This window comes from Pyrus communis, chromosome 3 (assembly GCF_041283825.1).
Source record: "Pyrus communis isolate YQ-2024b chromosome 3, ASM4128382v1, whole genome shotgun sequence".
Lineage (NCBI taxonomy): Eukaryota > Viridiplantae > Streptophyta > Magnoliopsida > Rosales > Rosaceae > Pyrus > Pyrus communis.
Window position 1 is genome coordinate 16206280 of NC_142567.1, and position 23666 is coordinate 16229945.

The window sequence follows — 23666 nt, forward strand, 5'->3', positions numbered from 1 at the left end:
GTTTTGAGTTTTGAGACAGGTATGATCGCGTGGTTTTTAGCTTTTAAAAGTTGTTTAACGTGATTCTACTATTCTAGGGCTTTAATTTGGTTCAAGAATCATGAAAAATGGTTGAGAAACGAGTGAGAAAACAAGGTTTGAAGTTTTTCCAGTTTTCCGGCGCCGGCGACGTCGCCGGAGAAGGTGATGGAATATTCCGTCAAATCTGACGGAATATTCCTGACGCCGTTTACGGAATCTGTCAAAACTGACGGAATATTCCTAACGGCGTCAGTTGACGCCGTCAGTGTGCGCCACACGTGCCTGCGCGTGGCCGGCGCGTGGGGGCGCGTGCGGCGGAGGAAATTTTCACGTGATGTTCACCTCCCGCACCACACGCTCAGCTTGGATCCAAGTTAGGTGCACAGTCTTGTCGTACAAACCACATTAGGTGGTTCCGACTCGTAGGTGACCCGCGATTATTCGCACAGCCTTCACGTGATCGTAGCACTAGAGCGTATATATATGTTACACCCAGGCCTGTCGTACAGACCACTTTAGGTGGTTCCGACTCGTGGGCAGGTTCAGTTGTTGAGTTTGAGATTTAAGCTCTATATGCAGCCGTACAGGTCACGTTAGGTGACTCCGGCTGCCAGATTGCATGTTATTGACATACTTTATACCTAAGCACTTGCATTGTATTATGAGGTTCTGACATGGCATATTCTGGAGCATGATTGGCATACCCTTGAGCATGTTTGGCATATCTATACATACGTATATATGTTTATTTCTGGGAAGTATACAGGTTTTACGGCGAGGGGTTAGAATGTATTTTGCTAAATTGTTTTTGCCCACTCACGCTTTTGTTTTGCGCCCCTCCAGGTTCTAGTTGACTAGCAGTTTCGGTGGTATTCCCAGAGGATTCTCCCGGCTTTTCTAACAGATACTCACCAGCGTAGGGTCATCTTTGGGTGTACTTATGTCGCAACTTTCTTTTGGACTGCTGTAGACCTGCTCTGAAATTGTCTTTCACTTACGCTAGCACTTGTTCTAGGACTTTGTATGCTAGTTTTTAAATTATTCGTACTTTTTATATTACTACTTTATTAGCTTTCGCACGTGCACATGGCTACGTCACCTTCGTGTGACGGCCAGCACGCTCCGATCTCGGTCGGGGTGTGTCATTATGGCTTCGTCACCCTCCGGGTCGAGGTGTGTCATAACGATAATTTATTGTTTTTATAGAGGCCATCTGTTTCTTTGCCTTTCATTAAATGAGCATGTAGTAGGCGCTCCTGCTCGATATTCGGTGGCCTTTTTTTTTATCAGTGATCATTTTTTGACACATAAAACAATATTATGAGTCTACACCCATATCACATGCAAAATGTATTTTTTACGTTCCAAGCTCTTCTATTTTTTTTGTAATTTTTTTTTAATAATAAACGATATTATTTATACTAAGAGAATGTGAAGAAGGGGGAGTAGGTCAAAGCTTCATAATAAGTTAGTCATAATAATTTTATTCAAATTCGTTTCTGACGAGAATCGAATCTAAGACGTCTTATTTATAAATAAAAAATATACCACTAAACCGTAGTATTACGTGGAAAAACTCATATTTTAGAGGGCCCTATTTTACAACCCCCAAGAACAAATGATTTGTTAAAGTATTTGTTTATATTAACAAAATCATTTGGACAAATGCTTTGAAGTGACTTAAACTATTGATATAATCACTTTATTCGGTTTAATAATACTTATCTTTACTTGTGAAACAAAAATCTTAAATTTGATTTCCAATTTTAGTATCAATTTACTTACTCTTTAGTCCTTACTTTATTATTGTACATATATTGTTATATCAGAAAAATAAAAAGAACTGTTTGTAGCATTAAAAAAATTTCATTCTACACTCCTCATAAGTATATTTTGTTTTCTAATTATATAAAATCCGGCGTGAGAAATAAGTTTTTTTAAGTGCTAATAACAATTTCTAAAATAAATAACAAACAATTTAGTAGTAAATTTAATAATTTATACTTTGTAAGCGCTTTCTACAATATTAATTCAATTTTAATTAGGTTGTTGTTGATATGAGATACGGTGCGCGTTTTCATTTGCAATATTATCAAATAATAAAGGTAATAAATTACGGGATGAGATATAATTAAAAACTAATTAGGAACTAATTAAATAAGAGTAATGCTATTCATATCATATTTCTATACTATCTTAGGTGGCATCTAATGTGGATAGCCACATCATTTGAAAATTTTGCAAAACCCAAGAAAATGAAGAAGAAAGACTCATCGTATACCACAATCATCATTTAATTAACTAAATTAAAAAATTTGATTAATTCAAATGATGTGATTGCCCACATCAAATACCACCTAAGGTGGTATGAAAATGTAGTACAAAAACATGGCATGAATATCATTATTCATTAAATAATGAAATAGCCGCGCCGGTGCTAGCAGCGCCACGGGGGGGGGGGGGGGAAGTATCCACTTTGCAACAGTAGGAAGCTTGAGAGCCCTGTTGATGTCAATCTGAACGCCTAAGTTGCTACTGCTGTTGGCGAGCAAGTAGCACAAGCACACCGAGTTGCCTTTCACGAGCCTCGCCAGCTCCGGCCAGCATGGCTTGGTCAAATTGCTGCCTTCCTCCACGTATGTCAGGCAATCTGATAGCCCCAGCAGGCTCGTGTAGCAATCTGTCGTTGCTGGTGCCGGTGCTTGATGCACCATGAACAAGTATTGTCATCAACAACATGATAGAACTGGCAGCAATGGCTTTGCTCTATATTAGCTCTCTAGTTTTTTTTTTTTTTGTTTTTTCCTTCTTAAGGTACTTTGGAGGTAGCTAGCTATTTGCTTTTTTTTTTGGGAACGGGGGGGGGTGGTGGTGGGGGGTGGGGTTAATACATTTAATTTTACCGTCGTACTTTTCTTGTTCAGTGGTGGACTACAAGTGCCTGGTATTCAAGCGGGTACTTTATGTGTCTTAAAATAAATGGAGGGGTATGAAAAAAAATATATCATTTTTTTACTTTTGTTACGACATATGGAATACCGTTTGAGTACTCAATACTTGGCGAATTCTCTCCACATTTGTCTGTTTTTGTGTTTCACCCTAATTTGCTAACTTTAACCAACTATGTACCTTCTAAATCTTTATTGGACATTTTTTTTTTGTCAAACTAATTTACTTCCATTAAATAAAAGGCAAGTACAAAGAAAAAGGCAGCCCAGTACCTAAATACAAGCCCAACAAAAAAAAAAACAGTAGATAGGCCCAAAAGTGGCCAGCTGAACAACTACAAAAAAACCCTAAGACTGGAACGAAACCAGCTGCCACCAGATGTGCCTCCATCGCAAGGCCACCACCACCACCAAGAGAATGAACCAACGAAACAAATGGATCAACAGAAAATGGGGGTGAGCAAGCCACCTGTGCAGTGAGCGATCTAATAATCCTACCAAATAGTGCTAAAAGCACTTTGACAGCCACCCAATACCCGAGAAAAAGCACACGAGCTGAGTAGCAGAGGCCAGTGGTTGAGGACACGTGATGAAAAGTAGCACCGGAGCAGGAGACGGCCACGAAGGTCTAGATCTTAGACCAGCTCATGGGAATTGAGACAGAGTTTCATAGAACAAAGCTCAAGGAAAGCCAAAACAAAGATCAAAAGAGAAAAAGTTCAGAAATTAAAAATACTTTTGAGTGGAAGGAAGGAAGGGGGAAGGATGAAGGAAAGTAGAGGAGAAAAGAAGATGCAGAGAGTGAAGGTGGATGGGAAAGAGGGAAGAAGAGCTAGAAAAAGATGGGAATGATGGGGAAAAAAGGGAATAGAGAATATGCAGAGGGTGGAGAAGGAAGAGAATAAGGAAAGGAAGGCTAGAAAGAGGGGGGAGTCAGGCTGCCTGATGCGAGAATTATACGCACACAAATTAAACCCTCTTTTTGACAATTGTAGTAAGTATGTAAGTAGGGATCGTTCTGGACCGGGGATTAGGAGGGATTGTTAATCACTTGGATTTGACTCAAAAACGTAAAAACACAATCTAAAACACTATACTAGACTCAAAGAATTCAAAAATACTTTAAAACATAAACTAAACAAATTCTAAGCATTAAAGAACAAGAAAGTAAAGGGGGGGGGGGGTTTTATTTGACGAAAATTAACTAAAATGCACAAATTGTAATTAAAGGCAAAACGTAAATATAAATGTGATAAAAATATGGATGATGGAATAGCCAAGGGGTTCTTCTCCACACATGTTACACTTGCATACAAGATTGATTCTCAGTTGGTCTTTCGATAAATTATGAAACTCAACACCCCGGGTTAATTAGGTCTGCTTAAATTAACCGTCAAGTTTTCCTTAAGTTAATGAATTGGATGGGTTTGCTCAACACAATTCACAACATTCTCCAAAAGTCCTTTACGTGAAAAGCACAATAAAGATACAATCAAAGATCATTAAGCATTATGAAAACTATAAGTGTTGACGAGGCATTCGTTACTATGATGAGCATGAAACTCGTGCCAAGAATTCATTTAACGCGATTGTTTATAAGCAACCTCCACTACTTGTGAATTTAAGTTCATAACGATTAGGTGAAACTCACTTATATTCTAGCGTCATATTCATGCATGAAAATTAAGCGCGCATTCTCAATAAACATACATAAATAAGTTATCAATCAAACGGTTAAACAAATTGAATCCACAACTTATGAAATTCCAACCAAATTTAATCAATTCATATCGCAAACATAAACATAGTTTCGAATCACCCCCTAGCTAAAGGGGGTTTAGTTCCTCATAACATTGAAATCAAAGAAACACCTAAACATTCCAACAACTCAAACTTGAATTGTATGAACGTTTAGGCACTCTTCTCTTCCATTCCTCATTTGTACAAAACAAAGAGTATTGAAATTAAACATTGAAATCAAAGAAACACCTAAACATTCCAACAACTCAAACTTGAATTGTATGAACGTTTAGGTTCTCTTCTCTTCCTCGTTGTTGTAGCACAAGGTCTAAGGAAATGTTTAGGGCTTTAGATGTATGTGGAATGGAGTGGGGAATGGTTGGAGTGGCTGCAATGGAGGAGAAGAAATGGTGCATAAATGGAAGGGGATGCACGGCACAAGATGTGTGTTTGTGTTGTGTGTTGTGTTGTGAATTGAATTAATGAATTGTGGCTGCAATGGATGCTTATTTATAGGTAAATAAGAGGGAACATGACAGCTAGGAAGTGGGTGGAAATGTGGCTGCAATGTTAGTGAATGATTATGAGTGAATGCATGTGGATGTGGCTAGGTTGGAAAGCTAGAATTGTGATGGGAAAGCCACGGCAAAGGGAGGAATTTCTGTGGCTGTTTGTTTGGGTTTGTTTAAAGGGTGCATGTGGGTGAATGTTAGGTTGGAAATGCATGTGGAATGCTGGAATTAAGGTGGGTTATGCACGGCAAAGATGGGTTGATTGATTGAGTGTGCATGTGGCTGTTTTATGACGGGAATGCTAGGTTGGAAAACATGTGCAATGGCTGGAAATGAGTGTGTTTTGGACGGCACAAGGGTGGAAAATGAATGTGTGGCTGCATGGTTAAATGATTAAGAGTGAATGCATGTGAGTGACAACTAGATTTGCTTGGTGGAAAGCTGGAAATGAATGGAAATGCACGGCATAGAAGTGTTTTGGTGCATGTGGTTGCAATGTTGTATGATGGAGGAATAAGTGCATGTGGTTGAATTGGTGGTGAATGTGCATGGCAAAGAATGGATTTGGCTACAATGGTGTGTAATTGGGCTAGGGTTTAAGTGCATGAAATGGACCCAAATTGCTCCCCCTTGCATAGCAAGGAATGGTGTTTGTGTTAAGCCCATGGCAAGGTGTTATGTAATTGGGTTAGGGCCATTGTTTTGTGTCCTCAAGTGCATACAAGGCCTTCAATTTCATCCAACACTTGGGCTCCAAGCATAAGCTATCCATCCTTAGCCCAATAGTGCTCCAAAACACTCCACAATGCATCCTTTCGTCAAACACGTCTTATTATCCTGAAAACACACAAAAGAGCATAAAGGACTAAAATAACTAAAGAAACATAACGTAAATGTACGAGAACAAGCCACTTAAGTCGCACGAATATGCTCCTATCACTGCCACCGAAAGACGAAGCAAGAAGCTGCAGCTAGGAGGGTTTTTTTTTTCTTGAAGGCAGAGAGAAGGAAAGGTTAGAGAGAGGAGAGAAAACGCGTTACTCCAAAGGGTATTAATTTTCTTTATTGGACATTTGATATTAATTTTCTTTCACAATTCTATATTCTCTTTGGCATTTCTCTATTTTCTCTTTTATACTTAATTTTATTTTGATTCATTAATTCACTGTTATTTTTTTTTTTTTCAAAATAATATATGAGTAGAGAAATGAAGAGTGCAAAAATCACTAGGCATTGTAATCTAAACATGCTGACACTAATTTTATTTTTCTAAATGTACATATAGACCAAATTTCACTAATGAACCATGTGCTTTCTGCTTGGGGTCAACCAACTTTGATATATTTTAGTTTGTTAATTTACCATGAAAAAGAACGAAAATATACAAGATTGAGTATGAGATAAAGAACCTCGTGGTATACCATATCTTGATTTTTTAGGTATGAAAAGTTATGAGATACCAAGATGCATATATTTTACCATTCATTGGTTGTTAGTGAATACAAGAATGAGAATCATACTCATTCCTTACAAATTTATTCATGTTGTAGGCCTATTTTACTGAGGGAAAAGAGAGGGAGATGGTTGGCGGAAGAATTAGAGAGAATAGAGAATTTGGTGATTCTGTGGTGATTATTTCTCACCCCATATTACCTTTATTTATACTGATAAGTGAGAGAGAATTTTACTCCCCAAGGAATACAATTATAACTAGGAAACTATCTATAAGATACTATAGAATCCTACTAAAATTTACACAATCACATTCCTAATGCAGCATTCCCCCTCGAGTGTGTAAATACCTAAACAAATGTCATATCTGTTACATCCCGTCCCGAAATTGATCGTATTTTATTCCCTGACACTAGGAAATTACAAAAATGCCTTGATGGGCTAAATGAAAATCCTGCATGGAAATTCGTCATGGAAAATTGAGTCCATGGTCACTCTTAGACCCTTTTTACGTCTTTTTAGGTAATATTGTCCTTATGAACACATGAGTGCGAACTCAGATGATTTACGCACATTTTCCAACAAGGGGCAAAATAGTAATTTTGCACTATTGAGAATCTATTACTTGTTTATCGAGACAACTGTGGGTTGTCAGTATTGCGGCTACAAATTGTGATATTGATGGCTTATTTGTTGGACTCATTAAGCAAGTGGGCAAGTATGACCGTCTACATTACTATTTTATTAATTAGGCTTTGTGCCTAACTAATTATTGTTTGGGTTTGACCCAAAGACACAGACACACACATATTCTCAGAGTACATGACAATACGAATTTGTGGGCACATGCAAAATTGAATTTAGAGTTGCAATGAAGATTCTACGAAACACGGAATGTCGAGGGCAATTTGGTAATTTCACGTTTGGGAGATATTTTTCTTTCTTAGTAGGATTTTATCTATTACACATTTTTAACTATTAACTATTAAATATTAAAAATAAAAAGAGCTCGCGAAAAATTTGAAGCTCGCAGCATTGGTCCCGATAAACCCCAATTTATTACTTCCTCTCTACCAATAATGCCTACTCCCTCGACTCGTTCTAAAAAAATAGGATTTCGTGTAATAAGTTTTTGATATTTAGCAACTCTTGTTAAAAAATAATCTATCAGGATCCGTAACTATAAAGTAAAGTTTAAGGAAAAGAGTAAATAAAAAAAACTTTTTTTGATTGAACGAGTGATTATCCAATTGAGTCTTTTATGGCTTGTTTTGTGAGCCACGTGGAGCCTACACCCTACTCCACCTTTCCCTAATGTCTCTTGCATCTCCTTGTTTCTTTCCCTTACTCTGTCTCTTTTTTTTTCACTCTCACTCTCTCTTCCCCTTCATCCCTCTCTAACTCTTCATTCTCTTTGTGAAACACAGAGAAACATTGAAACAACCACCAAAAACTCCCTACTCTGGCAAAAATACCACCCAAAGAGCCTAGAGCACAAAACCCAGATCAAGGAACCTTCAAATTTAAGTGGATCCCGGCGAAGGATTGACGAACTCGACCAAGGTAGGGTTCTAGACCATTGGATTTGTCTTCCTCTCATCTTTTTATGAAGATTGATTCATTTTGTGCGTGTTTTGGCTAGGTTTGAGTGCAGAATGTGAGGGTAACGAACCCAGATTTTCGGCAAGGGAGGCACCGCGAGATTCCCATGCCATTTTTTGGCCGTATCCAACCACAATTTGGCTCTGGGATGGTATATTCTTGTTCCTTATTCCCTAAGCTTTAAATCCGTATAAAATAAGTTAAAAATGATTGAGAAATGAGCTCGAATCGAGCTCTGGAACCTCTACCCAGAAATCGGCCACTTTTAGGCCATCAGGGAAAGCGAGTACACCTTGCATTAACTGCACATGGCTGCATGTGGAAGTGTGACAGTGCGTGTCATCTTAGGGGTCGCCCAATGGTGGCTTATGCGGTGGCGCGTAGAGGAACCCGAGGTCATTTCTTAGATTTTTCGATGTGCCGACTCAGAATTCGTGCTTCGTTTTCTCAAATTCAACCGTTTTAATATAGTTCCTTCAATAGCCGTACCTTGTTCAAATATGCAAGTTTACGTTCATCTGTAGTATTTACATTAGTGGTTTCATTTCTAAGAGAAATGCACCTCAAAGTCCTCTAAAACCTGCGATGTGGGTTTGACTCGATGACATGATTGTGAGGCATGGTTCTAAAAAATGCTAGGCGCTAGTCAGGCGACGGGCTGGCGCCTAGACGGCTAGGCGGGGTCTAGATGGGCCTTTAGGCGGCCTTAGATAAATTTCTTGTATATCTTGTAAATAAGTGCATATTGACACTTACAAAAAGAGTATCCAACAAGTCCAAATTTTAAAAATACATTAAGCATATATGCCATATAATCATAGTGAGGAGTATTGTAGGAAAACACGTGTACAACAAGTTCACAATTTAAAACCACATAAAATGCAAAATAGGAGGAAAATAAGGAAATGTAGTAATGTAAGATACCTGCAAAGTTACAAAGCTAGGCATCAAACTCTTCTTCACCATATCCCTCCAAGACTCTCTCTGTGTCGGACTCAAACTTAACTTCATCATCTCTTTCTTCTTCTTTCGTGTCCTCATCTGATATAAAATCTTCTTGATGAACTTTTCTTCAACATTTTTAGAACTCCCCCCTAGGATTTTTTTTTTTAAAAAAAATTTTAATTTCAAAAAAAAAAAAAAAAAACCACCTAGCCGCCTAGCACCATCTAGAGACCAGCCGATTTTTCCAACCGATTTGCAAGAAAACGCCTCGAGTCAACATCGCCCAGTGCCTAGGCGGCCACCTAGGCTGTTTTTAGAGCACTGCTGTGAGGGGAAGCTTCACTAGTGCAAGACCAATGTTCTTTGGAACCACAGTGGTAATACATATCAAGATCAGTAGAAGCTTGATTTGTTTGAGCTTTGCCCTTATTCTTGAAGTTGGGAGCCTCAGGGCCTAGGGAATCGCTTTTCCTCCCATGGGTAGGCCTTCGCTTTGTTGACCTTGGGCCCATGGCTGAGAGTTGGACTGTTTTCCATGGCCGTGATGCTTCTTGCGTCCCTTGTGGCCTCGAGAAGTGGTGGCATGCGCTTCAGGTGCAATGTTCGAGCCAAAAGGTTTAGCTTAGTGATTCCACATCAATAGTTGGTTTTGTTTTTGAGCAAGTAGTAAGACATAGATCAAATGGTGGTTCCAAGACTGTTGGTTGTGAGATGGAGCTCCAAATTATGAACCCACTTTAGGTAGTTTCTTCTAGAGACTTTCAAAATAGTAAAGTCGAGTTTGTTCAAGTTCGACACGTCGTTACAATGGAGGGAACAATATTGTGGTTAGCCTTATGGAAAAGTAAATATCCATAGACATAAACTAGAACATTCATATTCTATAGCCATGTTTTGGATGAAAACTTTAGGTTTCAAAAGCACTAAATTCAAAACTATCAAAAGTTCGATTTTAGATGAACTTCTGGTTCTTAAAAGGGTACCTACAACAACATAGAATACAATATACAATATAGTGCAGTGAATTTAAGTTACTTTGGGGACTCAGAATAAGTAGTTTCGGGACTACAAAAGAATGTAAACCATTCAAATAAAAAAATAAAATATTTAAATGTAATTCATAAAAGTGGATTGCAGGCCAAAATGATGTCTTTTGTCAAATTTATAGATTGTACGTCACTAAATTAATTCAACAGGCCGAGCCCCAGCGAGCGCCAGCAGTGGAAGCAAGAAAAATATAGAGCTTCAGGCCATATTTGAGCTAGATGGCTGCAAGCTATGCTAAAAAAAAAAAAAAAAAAAAAAAAAAAAAAAAAAGCCCAAGCAAAAACAGGGTTCGAGCTGGAAGCAAAAACAAGCCCAAGATGGACTTGAACCGCAAGCGGGCAGCAGCCCAACAAGGGGCTTAGGCCGAGAAGGAAGCCTCGCAAATGCAGGCCGTAGAAAACAAGGGCTTGGGTCGAGAAGGCACCCCAGCATCAGCTGCAAGCCACTACACTGGAGCAGCATAGCAAGGTTAAGGTGGGCTGAGAGTAAGAAATAGCCCAGTAAAAGCTGGGGCTTACTAGAGAAGAAGCCCATAGGAATTGGGCTTGGTCCATGCAGGGCTACAAAACCAAACACCAAAACAGTGTCGTTTTGAGGGTACTTCAGGTATGGCTTGGCTTGGTGAAGCGCGCGGTTCGGCGCAGCTCAGCTCGGCTTTAGGGCCGTGTGCAGTGCAACTCGGCTCAGCTCAGCTTAGGGTTTTGGAAAAAAAAACTCAATTGCTTCTATTTTCTTATTTTTTCTTGCCCTCACATACTTCGACATAGCAATATCCAATAACCTAATAAAATATAATTTTGCGTTAGCAAAATCAACATAATAATATTGGGAATGCATGAACAATATAATTGAGCAATTTGTGCAATATAAAGCAACAATGTATTAAGGTTTATGCATCATGGTGAATGTTTTCATGCTATCAAGGTTTATAAATAATCGATTTTGTGTTATAGAAAGCCTGAATTGGATGGAAACGAATAAAGCCCTTGAATGCTAGGTGTATACGAACCTCCTCTAATAACCTTGAGTTCTTTAGCGCAACAACGAGAATGTGCTAGTAACGTGTTGTAGGCTTATTCTACTGAGTGAAAGGAGAAGGAGAGGGTCGGCGGCAGACATAGAAGAGAGGAGAGAATTTGGTGATTATTTCTCACCTATTTGTGCTTTTATTTATAATGATAAGGGAGTTAGAATCTTACTTCCCGTGGAATACAATTATAACTAGAAAACTATCTAAAAGATACTATAAAATCCTACTAAGATTTATACAATCACATTCTTAATGAATTTAGGATTGCAACAATTCCTTGTAAATAAGCATGCCTTTAGCATTAGATAAGATTGTTTTATAACTAAAAAACAATATTAAGTGTTACATTGAATTTACATGTTAGTCCTTTGGTGTATGTACATAAATCAAGGCATTGTCGTAAATAATTTAAGTGCATAGGGATATCGACCATGTTCAAAGTATAAATCTCACATCAAGAAAGAAGTGATTTTACATGAGTTTATCAGTAGTTATGTTACTTCCCATAGTAATTACTAATTAGAGAATAAGAATAATAACGAAGCTTAAGTATAAACATCTGACAATCCGGCAAAGTTCCCAACCATATTATTATTAGGGTGGTGCTGCCCACATTTATTTTTACTTCTCACACGCTCATCTGAATTTTCGGCCAATAGAATGAACAAATTAAAGAAGATTAATGAGAAAAAATTAATAAGAATATGTGGAAAGTAAAATAGAATGTGTGATAGCATTATTGTATTATTATTATTATTATTATTATTAATTTCTTATTTGTGCTACACATCAACATATATGTGGATAATTTGATCAAAGAAAAACAACAAAATTTGTTCCACCTTATACAAGCTTTGAAGATTTGTATATATACATTCTGTTTTGGTTATCAAAATTTGGAAGACTTTCTATATTTTTTATAGGCCTATTTGTCAATTTGCCTCCTGAACTTGTATGCAGCTACCAATTTCACCCTGAATTTTAATTTTAGCTGATTACTCCTTTAAACTTTTTTAATTTGTAAATTTCCCCCTTGAACTTTAATTTTAGCTGATTACTCCCCTAAACTTTTATAAATAGCCAATTTTCCCGTTGGCGTTAGACTTCAAAAATTTACATCCAATTTTCCATCCATCTTGATCACGGAAACAACACATGACAATTGTATAAGGGCAAAAATGATGAAAATTGGATGGATGAGAAATTGAATGAAAGTTTTTAAAATCTAATGCCAATGGGGGGAATTGGCTATTTATAAAAGTTCAGGGGATAATCAGCTAAAATTAAAGTTCAAGGGGGAAATTGGCTAATTAAAAAAGTTCCAGAGGTAATCAGCTAAAATTAAAGTTCAGAAGAAAAATTGGCAGCTACATACAAGTTCAGAAGGTAAATCAACAAATACCTTGTTTTTATACCAACGTTTTTCTTCTCTTTTGTGGAAAACTTAGGAAGAGATTGGTATATATTGGTGGGTTGGTGGCACAAAACAAAACATGACACATCACACCCCTACAAATCTAATAAGGAGGTCCCACAAGAGAGTCGACTAGTATTTTGATCTTTCTTCACAATCGTTGCTGCTGTTACCTTGCTGGAAGCCTGAAAGTGTCTTATTTCTCAATCTCCTAGTAGCCGGTTGGAAGTTGATGCCCCAGAAGACACGAGAGATATTGTATAAAAAACACGATCTGATACATTAAGTGTTATAATATAAGTGAATAGACACTTAAAATAAATAAAAATTCTCTTCACTTATATTATGATACAGTATACCGAATCAAATTTCTAGTATACTAAAAACTCTCTCCATAAGACACATAGCTAGCTAGTAGTACTTAAAATGCTACGCAATAGTTGAGAGGGAGGTCGAGCCATAAACACGACTACCTTGGAGCTTGTGGTGTAGGAACTGGTTGTTATATTTGTTGATCATATCAAACAAATATTGCTTATTAGCACACAACCCCAAATCTTAACCCATTTTGTTGTGGGGTATGCGGACACGTGGTTTCATGGAGAAACTCTAACAACTCAAAATTGATGTATTCTCCTCCATTATCAGAACGTAGCATTTTAATAACTGAAGAATATTGCGTCTGAAAAGCTAAATGCATTGGAAAAGAATAATACTTGAAGCATTGTCAAGTTACCTCCAAGAAAGAAGGTTGTTGGAAGTAGGTGGGTTTACAAAACAAAGCTCAAGGCAGATGGTTCAATAGAGAGGCATAAAGCCAGACTTATGGCCAGCATTTAACATACATTAAAAAGATAAATAGCTAAAGCATGTATTTCTAAGTAAACTCTATAAATGCGTCTGAGGTGTCCATGTTGTCTGTTGATGTATAATTCCTTCCTAATGCTAGAATATATTTAGTATAATGGCACAAGCAAGGGTGTCGAATCCGCAGGGACTAATTGGACCTATGTAACTACTTGTTTTGCAAGAACTCTAAGAAATGAATCAAACTAAACAAACTAGGCAGATTTGGAAATGAATCAAACTAGTCTAAATAGACAAATTTGTTGTTGTAACTTGAAAGCATGAGAAAATGAAGTAAACACAAATAAATGAATCAACAACTAATGTAATGGGATAGTATCAATGGAAATGAAGCTAGGGATTCGGTTTCACCATTGCTCAACTAAGTCCATGTTTGTCAAGTTAGTTTGTACTCATTCATCTACCTATTTCTTGAGTTTGTTTCACTTGGATATGATCAACCATATGATGTGTGGATTTGATCAAATGTCTCTAATCATGAACCTAATTGTGATGTGCAACTTTGGTTCATAATCAAGATTATGTAATGTACAAGAAACTTTCATAAAACCAAAGGGAATAACTCGGCAGGATGTGTGCTAAACACTCCCTTCATTCATTCACATATCTACCAAGATTATGCATGATGTGTGTTCTAATCTTGGCTACACAACTTTGTGATTAATTCAAATGATGATCAAACATTAAAATCAACACACTAAGTCACCATTAAAACAGAAACTGAAACAAGAAATAGATGGACAAACTGAGCATTCTAACTTAATTACATGGCAAACTTTGCAAGGTTACATCGAATCCCTAGAGGAAGATTAGTTACACTTCATGTTTACAAAGGTTTAACATAAAAATAAATAACATGAGTGAACATAAGATTAAGAAGGAGAAACCCTTGAAGCAAAACTGATGTTGAAGTCCTTGAAGAGTTCCTTGGTGTTGCTTCTCCAAATGTGGTGCGGATGAAGGTAGAATGGCTTGGTTGAATGGTTTCTGCCCTTGGGACAGAAAATGGACAGAGAATGGAGTGAAATGGGAGAGGTTATGGGTGTGTAATGGACTGGTTGAAGAAGAAAACTTGCGGAACCGTTTGTTGTGTCAAGTGAGCCTTGTTTTATAGAAAAAAAATGTGTCTTACACAATCAGATTGGATCTTTTAAATGTTTAACTCAGATGGCAGTGCATAAGTGATGGAATGGCATCAAATGAGCTGGACTTGAATGGGTTTCTGAGGTGTTGTTCTCACGGCATGGACAAGGTCTGCAAAGATGTGGTTTGTTTAATCAAAATGCATGTGCCCTTGCTGCAACAAGTGAGTGGAATCTGCCAAAAGTGAATTGTTTGTACAAATTCTGGAAAGGTGAAATAGGCACACGGCATGGATAAAGGGATGAGTTGGATTTCTGAAATGATGGTTGCAAGGAGTGGTTTGTTTAATCACAATGCATGTGAATTTCTGCAAAGATGAAGTGGAGAAAGATAATGGAGTGTAAGGTCAGATTGTGAGTCATGCATGTGAGGGATGTTTTGGGTGTTAAAACATGGAATCTGCACGGAATGGAATGATTGTGTTTGTTGGTGTCAAAATGGCTGAAATGAATTAAGTGATGGAAATGGGTGTTTTTGGCGCAAAAGGGAGGTGGACAAGTAGTGGAATGCACAATCTGACTTGGTGCTAGAAGTGTATAAAGTGATGGGATGATATGGGAACACACGGCCAAGGTTGAGACATGCATGTGAATGCATGTTTTGATGTTGGAACCACATAGCTGACTTCAATGATTTTGCCTTGTTTAGAATCACCCAATATGGCCGAATTGCATTTCTTAACACTTCACATCTTTTCTGGAATGTTTTTACTTCATGTGCCTTCCCAGTGATCCAAATTCACACTTGGCTGCACACTAACACCAAATAATGTAAAATGCAACTAGTTTAATCCAAAACAATCACAAAGACGCCAAATAAGGAAGATAAAAATGCATGCAGAATGTGACTTATCAAATACCCCCAAACCTGGTTTTTGCTAGCCCTCGAGCAAACTTAAAACTAAAACACACAAAACACAAACATCTAACTAAACCACTTTCGCTGGCTAAACGATTGCACTGAGCTTGTGCAACAAGCCTTTGAACCCCTAGGTGTCCCTAGATGGAGGAGTTGTGTCTCCTGAGGGTTTACAGTGATGACACCCACAAACATCTACAAACACTGCAAACAATTTGGCTAAAACATGCTTTAAACAAACTAATAAGAACCAATGAAGGTTTTGTCATTCAATCAACGCAAAAGTTTTCCACTTCAAAGAATCGTATCAATTGTAACGTATAAAGATATTTCTCCATGTCTTACGACTTCAAAGTCATCATACCCAAATGCTTAAGATAGAATTCGCCTCAACTCTACTCCTCACAGCTTCCACTCAAGTTTTCACTCAGATCTTAAGGTTTAGTCTCTCAACAACATATATGAGTGAAACTATGTAAAGGGAATCAAAATTCTCACATATGAAATCTGAAATGGAAGCACAGTTTCTGAGTAGATCTCATGAAATGAATCAAATGCTAAGAATATAGAAATACACACACTTACCATCACCCATGAATACATCCTCAATGATCAGTTAGGTATTTCTCAGGGTTGTAATGCAAGGCTTAGGGTATAGGTTACGAGAGAAGTGATATGAAATACTAGAGCTTGGGGCATACCAAAGTGTTCTTGAGGATCATGCTCTTCACTTGCATTTGTTTTCTTTCTTCTTTGTTTTTGGCATCCAGGCCCTATGTCTTATAATGAGGAGATTTGGAACTTGTATCCATTTTAATCCTCTTTTTTTTTTTTTTTTATAACTTTTTTTTTTTAGAATCATCTTCAACATAGGTGCCCTCGGTACATGCCACAATCTTGTTCTAAGCTCAATTTACCTTTAGTCTTCATCACCTTGGTATTCCCCAAACTATAAGGTATGGCTTGTAATGGGCTAGAATGGGTAGATTATGGTGTGGGTGATGAAAGAGTTAGGCTAAAGTGTTTGGCTGCAACGAGGGTGGATGGAGCACACAAATGGGTAGGATGTAAGCCTTTTAGTAGTTAAACATGCATAGCCTAACATCATCTCATTGAGTTCATTCATGAATGATACTAAATACATGGTATCTGCAAAGGATAATGATTCTTAGCATCCAAACGAAATAGAAGTAATGAGATCATTTAAAGTGAAAATGAAAGAAAAAGATAGGAGTAGAAACACTTTAAACCCTCTCAAAGAAGCAATTAGGCTCAAACTAACTCACTAGGGTAGTCTCCACTATTCTTCTTCCAGAATTTAAGTATGGTACTTCCATGATCATAATTTCAAGAGTTAAAGCTTTATACATGACCATAAGATACAACAGTTTTTCATAGCAACCCAATCGTTTGTTTTCAAACATAACCCTCATATACATTCATATTAGTAAGCAAAACACACTTAACTAAAACAAACCCACACAAATTGAACAAAATGAAAGCAAAACACTCTTAACCAAACTAACACATAAAACAAATATAATCACAAACTTTCCATCCCACACCCCCAAACCTAACCTAAGCATTGTCCTCGATGCTTAAAATTGTATGCAAAGTAAAAAGGCAAAGAATATGGAATGGAAATAACATAAACACAAAATAAGGAAAGAACACAAACCACACTAGGTTGCCTCCTAGCAAGCGCTTTATTTAATGTCTAGGCAAGACATGGTAGCTTGTTCATGGTGTTGTAAACTCAAGGAAATCGACAACTTGATACACTGGCTCCTCTTCTACTTTCTCCAAATATGGTTTCAATCGCTACCCATTGACTTTAAAAGAAGTGCCATTCTTCATGTTCTCTATCTCCACAGCTCCATGGGGAAATGTTTGCAGCACTTTGAATGGTCCCACCCACCTAGACTTCAGTTTTCCTGGAAAAAGTCTCAAACGTGAGTCATACAAAAGTACTTTCATACCTTGGTGAAACTCCCTCCTTAGGATGGCCTTGTCATGATAGAGCTTAGTCCGTTCCTTGTAGATTTTGGCATTCTCATATGCCTCATTTCTAAGCTCTTCCAACTCATTAAGTTGGAGCTTCCTTGCTATTCCAGCATCTTTGTAATCAAAGTTGAACTTCTTGATGGCCCAATATGCACGGTGTTCAAGCTCCATTGGCAAGTGGCAAGCTTTCCCAAACACAAGGCGATAAGGACTCATGCCAATGGGGGTCTTGTATGCTGTTCTATATGCCCATAGTGCATCATTTAACCTTAGTGACCAGTCATTCCTTGTAGGGCTCACAGTCTTCATCAAAATGTTCTTGATCTCCCTATTGCTAATCTCCACTTGTCCTGAGGTTTGAGGATGGTACGGGGTTGCCACTTTGTGGTTGATGTTGTACTTCTTCAGCAAGGATTCAAAAGGTTTGTTGCAGAAATGGCTGCCACCATCACTAATAATAGCTCTTGGGGTTCCAAACCTACAAAAAATCACATCTTTAAGAAAACTCAACACAACCTTATGATCATTAGTTCTTGTAGCAATGGCTTCAACCCATTTGGATACGTAATCCACTGCCACTAATATGTATAAGTAGCCAAAAGAGGATGGAAATGGTCCCATGAAATCGATTCCCCAAACATCAAAGAGTTCCACCACCAAAATGTTGTTCAATGGCATCTCATTTCTTCGGCTAATGTTCCCCATTTTCTGGCACCTATCACACTTAGAGCAAAAATCAAAAGCATCTTTGAATAAAGTAGGCCAAAAGAAACCAGATTGTAAAACCTTTAGAGATGTCTTTTTGGCACCAAAATGGCCTCCACATGCCAATGTGTGGCTAAATGTTAGGATGCTTTGTTGCTCACTCTCTGGGACACATCTCCTAATGATTTGATTAGGGCAATATTTAAACAAATATGGTTCGTCCCAAACGTAGTGCTTCGCCATGGCAAGGAACTTCTTTCTTTCCTGAAAAGAAAGGTCATTTCTCATTATACCACAGGCAAGATAATTCACAAAGTCCGCATACCATGGTTCTTTTTCTTGAACAACAAAGAGTTGTTCATCTGGAAATGATTCATTTAGGGGCAAAGGTTGTCCCACTCCATGGTTTTCATTAAGCCTGGACAAATGGTCAGCCACAACATTATCACTGCCCTTCTTATCTCGAATTTCCAAGTCAAACTCTTGTAGTAAGAGTATCCATCTAATCAAGCGTGGTTTAGCATCCTTCTTTGTCATCAAATACCTAATGGATGCATGATCAGAAAACACAATAACTTTAGATCCCATAAGATATGACCTAAACTTTTCTAAGGCAAAAACAACAGCAAGCAACTCCTTTTTAGTTGTGGAATAGTTAAGTTGAGGATCATGCAGAGTCCGGCTTGCATAGTAGATCACATGTGGAAGCTTGTTCACCCTTTGCCCTAAAACTGCACCAACAGCATAGTCAGAGGCATCACACATTAATTCAAAAGGTAACGACCAATCTGGTGCCATAATAATAGGGGCCGAGGTTAGTTCTTTTTTCAAAGTATTGAATGCATCCATACAAGCCTTATCAAAATGAAATACAACATCTTTAGCTAACAGATTGCATAATGGACGAGTGATCATTGAAAAGTTCTTAATGAAACGACGATAAAAACCCATATGGCCCAAGAAACTTCTTACTCCCTTCACAGTGGTGGGGGCTACCATATTGGTGATGACGTCAATTTTGGCTTTGTCCACCTCCATTCCTTTGCTAGAGATTACATGTCCCAACACAATTCCTTGTTTCACCATAAATTGGCACTTTTCCCAATTGAGAACCAAATTTGTTTCTTGACATCTTTGAAGTACTAAGGAGAGATGGTTAAGACATTCATCAAAAGAGGAACCAAACACTGAGAAATCATCCATAAATACCTCAATGAACCTTTCTACCATGTCAGAAAAGATGGCCAACATGCATCTTTGGAATGTTGCTGGAGCATTGCAAAGTCCAAAAGGCATTCTCCTGTATGCAAATGTGCCAAAGGGGCAAGTAAAGGTTGTTTTCTCTTGATCCTCCGGAGCGATTGCAATTTGATTGTAACCTGAGTATCGATCCAGAAAACAATAATGTGAGTAACCTGCCAATCTCTCAAGCATTTGATCTATGAAAGGCATAGGAAAGTAATCTTTTCTAGTGCTAGAATTCAACTTCCTGTAATCGGTGCAAACACGCCAACTGGCCGTGGGCTTTGTGGGCACAAGCTCATTGTTTTCATTCCTCATCACAGTGATTCCCACCTTCTTAGGAACCACTTGAATAGCACTCACCCATTTGCTATCAGAAATGGGATATATGATCCCCACATCTAACAATTTCAACACCTCATTCCTAACAATTTCCTTCATGTGTGGGTTAAGTCTTCTTTGTGGCTCACGGGTTGACTTTGCCTCTTCCTCTAAAAGAATCCTATGCATGTACATGGTAGGGCTTATTCCCTTGATATCTGCAATAGACCAACCAAAAACCAATTTGAACTCTTTTAACACCCTAATTAGTTTATCTTCTTCATTTGGGGTGAGGTCAGAAGCTATGATAACTGGAAGAGTTTCAAATTCAGCTAGATATGCATATTTTAGATGTGGTGGAAGTGGTTTAAGTTCAAGTTTTGGTACCTTAACAGTGGAAGGAGTTAGATGTGACATTGATGATTCTAAAGGCTCTAAAAGAGGTGAAACATTCAAAGGATACAATGCTAATGCTTCCAAGGCAGCTACTTCTTCCATGAGTGCATCTTCTTCATCAAACTCATCTTGAGATTGACTCAAAACAGTTTGTAATGGGTCATTCGATTGTGCCTGCAAGAACTTAGAGAATACAAGTGAATCAAGCACATCAATGGCATAACAATCAAGAGATGAAGAAGGATGAGCAAGAGATTCAAACACTTTGAATTGAACTGTCTCTCTTAACACTGTCATAGTGAGGAGTCCATTTTGCACATCAATGATGGTCTTGGCCGTGGCCATGAAAGGTCTCCCAAGCAATATAGGCAACTCACGATCATGTATAGGAGCTTCTTCCATGTCCAACACTACAAAATCTGCAGGCAATATTAGTTTATCAACTTGAACTAGGATATCTTCTACTATACCTCTTGGATATTTAACTGATCTGTCTGCAAGTTGTAATGAAATGGTGGTGGCTTTCAAATCTCCCAAACCTAGTTGAAGGTACACTGAATAAGGCATTAAGTTGATGCTAGCACCCAAATCAAGCATTGCCTTCTCTACTTTCTTGTCCCCTATGGTGATGTTGATAGAGAAACTGCCTGGATCCTTGAGCTTTGGTGGAAGTTTTCTTTGCAAAACTGCACTCACATTCTCAGACACCACTACCTTCTCATGTGGTCCATACTTCCTTTTGTAGCTGTTTAACTCCTTAAAGAATTTCCCATATGCCGGCATGTTCCTAATGACATCAAGCAAAGGTAAGTTAACATTCACTTTGCTTAGTATATCAAAAATCTCTTTAAATGACTTATCCTGCTTGCTCTTGGCAAGTCTTCCAGGGAATGGTATTGGTGGAGTGTATGGTTTCTCGGCCTTGTGAAGATTTGGTGCTTCAAATGAGGAAGTAGCATGGCTTGGTTCCTCATTTGGTTTCTCATTGTCTCCTTGAGTAACACCTGCATTCACATGATCATATTCATTAGTAACTTCATTGCCAACTCTATTATCAATAGCCTTACCACTTCTAAGTGTAGTGATTGCTTTGGCTTGCTCTTGGTTCCTTTGGAGTATCACGGGTTGGCTTGGAAACTTCCCAACCTCTCTTTGGTTCAAGGCATCTGCAATCTGCCCCAATTGTGTCTCCATTTTGGTTAGGGCTGCTGAATGTTGTTGGAGAGTGTTATTTGTGGAATGTTGGAATTGCAAAGTGTTTTGGGCTAACAACTTAACCGTATCCTCAAGGGTAGTGGCAGGTTTTGGTTGGAAAGTTTGGAATTGATTATTGTTCTTCCATGAAAGGTTGGGATGATCTCTCCAACTCGGGTTATATGTATTGGAATACATATCATTCCTTGGTCTTTGATTGTAAGAATTCATGAGGTTCACTTGCTCTTGAACATACTCGGGATAAGCCTCCCTAGATGGACATTGATGAGTAGGGTGGTTTGGTAAGTTGCAAATGGCACACACTTCATTTGCTTTTGGCACCATGTTGAGCACGGATTCAAGCTTCCTTTCTAGGTTAGCTACCTGCAACAAAAGCTCATGATTAGAACTTGTTTCATAGACTCCAATTTTCTTACCCCTTAAATCTTTGTGTTGAGCATTAGACCCCAACATCTCATAAATGTTATATGACTCTTGAGCATTCTTTTTCTTCAATGCTCCACCTGCTGCATTATCAACAGTTGATTGACAAGTTTGGGTTAGTCCATCATAGAAAATTTGCATTTGTAAGTGAAAAGGTAACCCATGGTGTGGACATTGTATCAAGAGGCCTTTAAAACGCTCCCAACACTCGTTGAAAGGTTCTCCATCATCTTGTTTGAAGTTGAAGATTTGTCCCCTTAATGTGGCTGTCTTTTGAGTGGAAAAGAACTTCTCCAAGAACTTCTTAGCCACGGCATCCCATGTAGTGAGGGAACCTGGTGTTAGAGTCATCAACCAACTCTTGGCCTTATCTTTCAAGGTGTAAGGAAACACTCTCATCCTCAAATTTGCTTCACTTACTCCCTGCAAAGGTAAACCACTCACAACATTGTAAAACTCTTTAATATGAGCTAAAGGGTCTTCATTAGGTAAGCCATAAAATGAAGGAAACATATGGAAATGTGAAGATTTGAGATCATAGTTTCTAGCTTCTGTGGGCAGCAAGATGCATGAAGGTGAATTTGGTATGATTGGTTGAGCAAAGTCCTCCAAAGCTCGAAGCTCATCTTCATTGCCCGCCATCTCCTCTTCTCCTTCCCAATTAAATTGCTCAGATTCTTTACTTGTTGAACTAGGTGAATTCCCTTCCTCTTCCTCACGGATAAAGGATGAACTTGATGGCACAAAGTTGTCCAAAGTGTGGCCCTTCAACCGTTCAATTCTTTGGCCTAACTCAACAAGTCTATTTGACATATACTACCTGAAATAAAATACACAAGTGTGAATGAAAATCAACTAGCAAACAACAATGAAATGAATAAAAATAAACTTAAAAACGTTTGAAAGGACTCAAGGGACTCAAAACAGATTCACAAGACTCAAAACAAGCTAAAAACTCTCAAAACTGCCTAAAAACACAAACTGGGCAGTTTTGACACTAAACTCAATTTTGGACGAAAATTAGGTTTGAGCTTGACTCAAAATGCTTCAAAACACAAGATAAGACAGATTCTAAGCCTAAAACTTAACAAAATATGGGGAGAAATTGTATTTGGACGAAATGCAATTAAATGGACAGATTATAACGAAAGCAGATTGTAAAGCAAATTGATGTAAACCAATGGATAATGGAATGGCTAAGGGATTCTTTTCCACACATGAAATGTATGCAACTTAAATCAACTTCCAGTTATCAATTTGACAAGTTATGAACCTTGACACTAATCAAAATAGCAAACAAGCAAACAAGCAATTACAAGGGACTGAAATCAGTCCCCGGCAACGGCGCCATTTTTGTTGATGTATAATTCCTTCCTAATGCTAGAATATATTTAGTATAATGGCACAAGCAAGGGTGTCGAATCCGCAGGGACTAATTGGACCTATGTAACTACTTGTTTTGCAAGAACTCTAAGAAATGAATCAAACTAAACAAACTAGGCAGATTTGGAAATGAATCAAACTAGTCTAAATAGACAGATTTGTTGTTGTAACTTGAAAGCATGAGAAAATGAAGTAAACACAAATAAATGAATCAACAACTAATGTAATGGGATAGTATCAATGGAAATGAAGCTAGGGATTCGGTTTCACCATTGCTCAACTAAGTCCATGTTTGTCAAGTTAGTTTGTACTCATTCATCTACCTATTTCTTGAGTTTGTTTCACTTGGATATGATCAACCATATGATGTGTGGATTTGATCAAATGTCTCTAATCAT

The 23666-nt window shown here is 38.0% G+C and overlaps 1 non-coding gene across 1 annotated transcript; it reads left to right on the forward strand.

Annotated features, from left to right (window-relative positions):
* Nucleotides 1–22042: 22042 nt before the first annotated feature.
* On the forward strand, nt 22043–22153 carry LOC137749103 (small nucleolar RNA R71). The gene has a single exon (XR_011070173.2). It is a non-coding gene; the product is annotated as a small nucleolar RNA R71 (small nucleolar RNA).
* Nucleotides 22154–23666: the final 1513 nt, after the last annotated feature.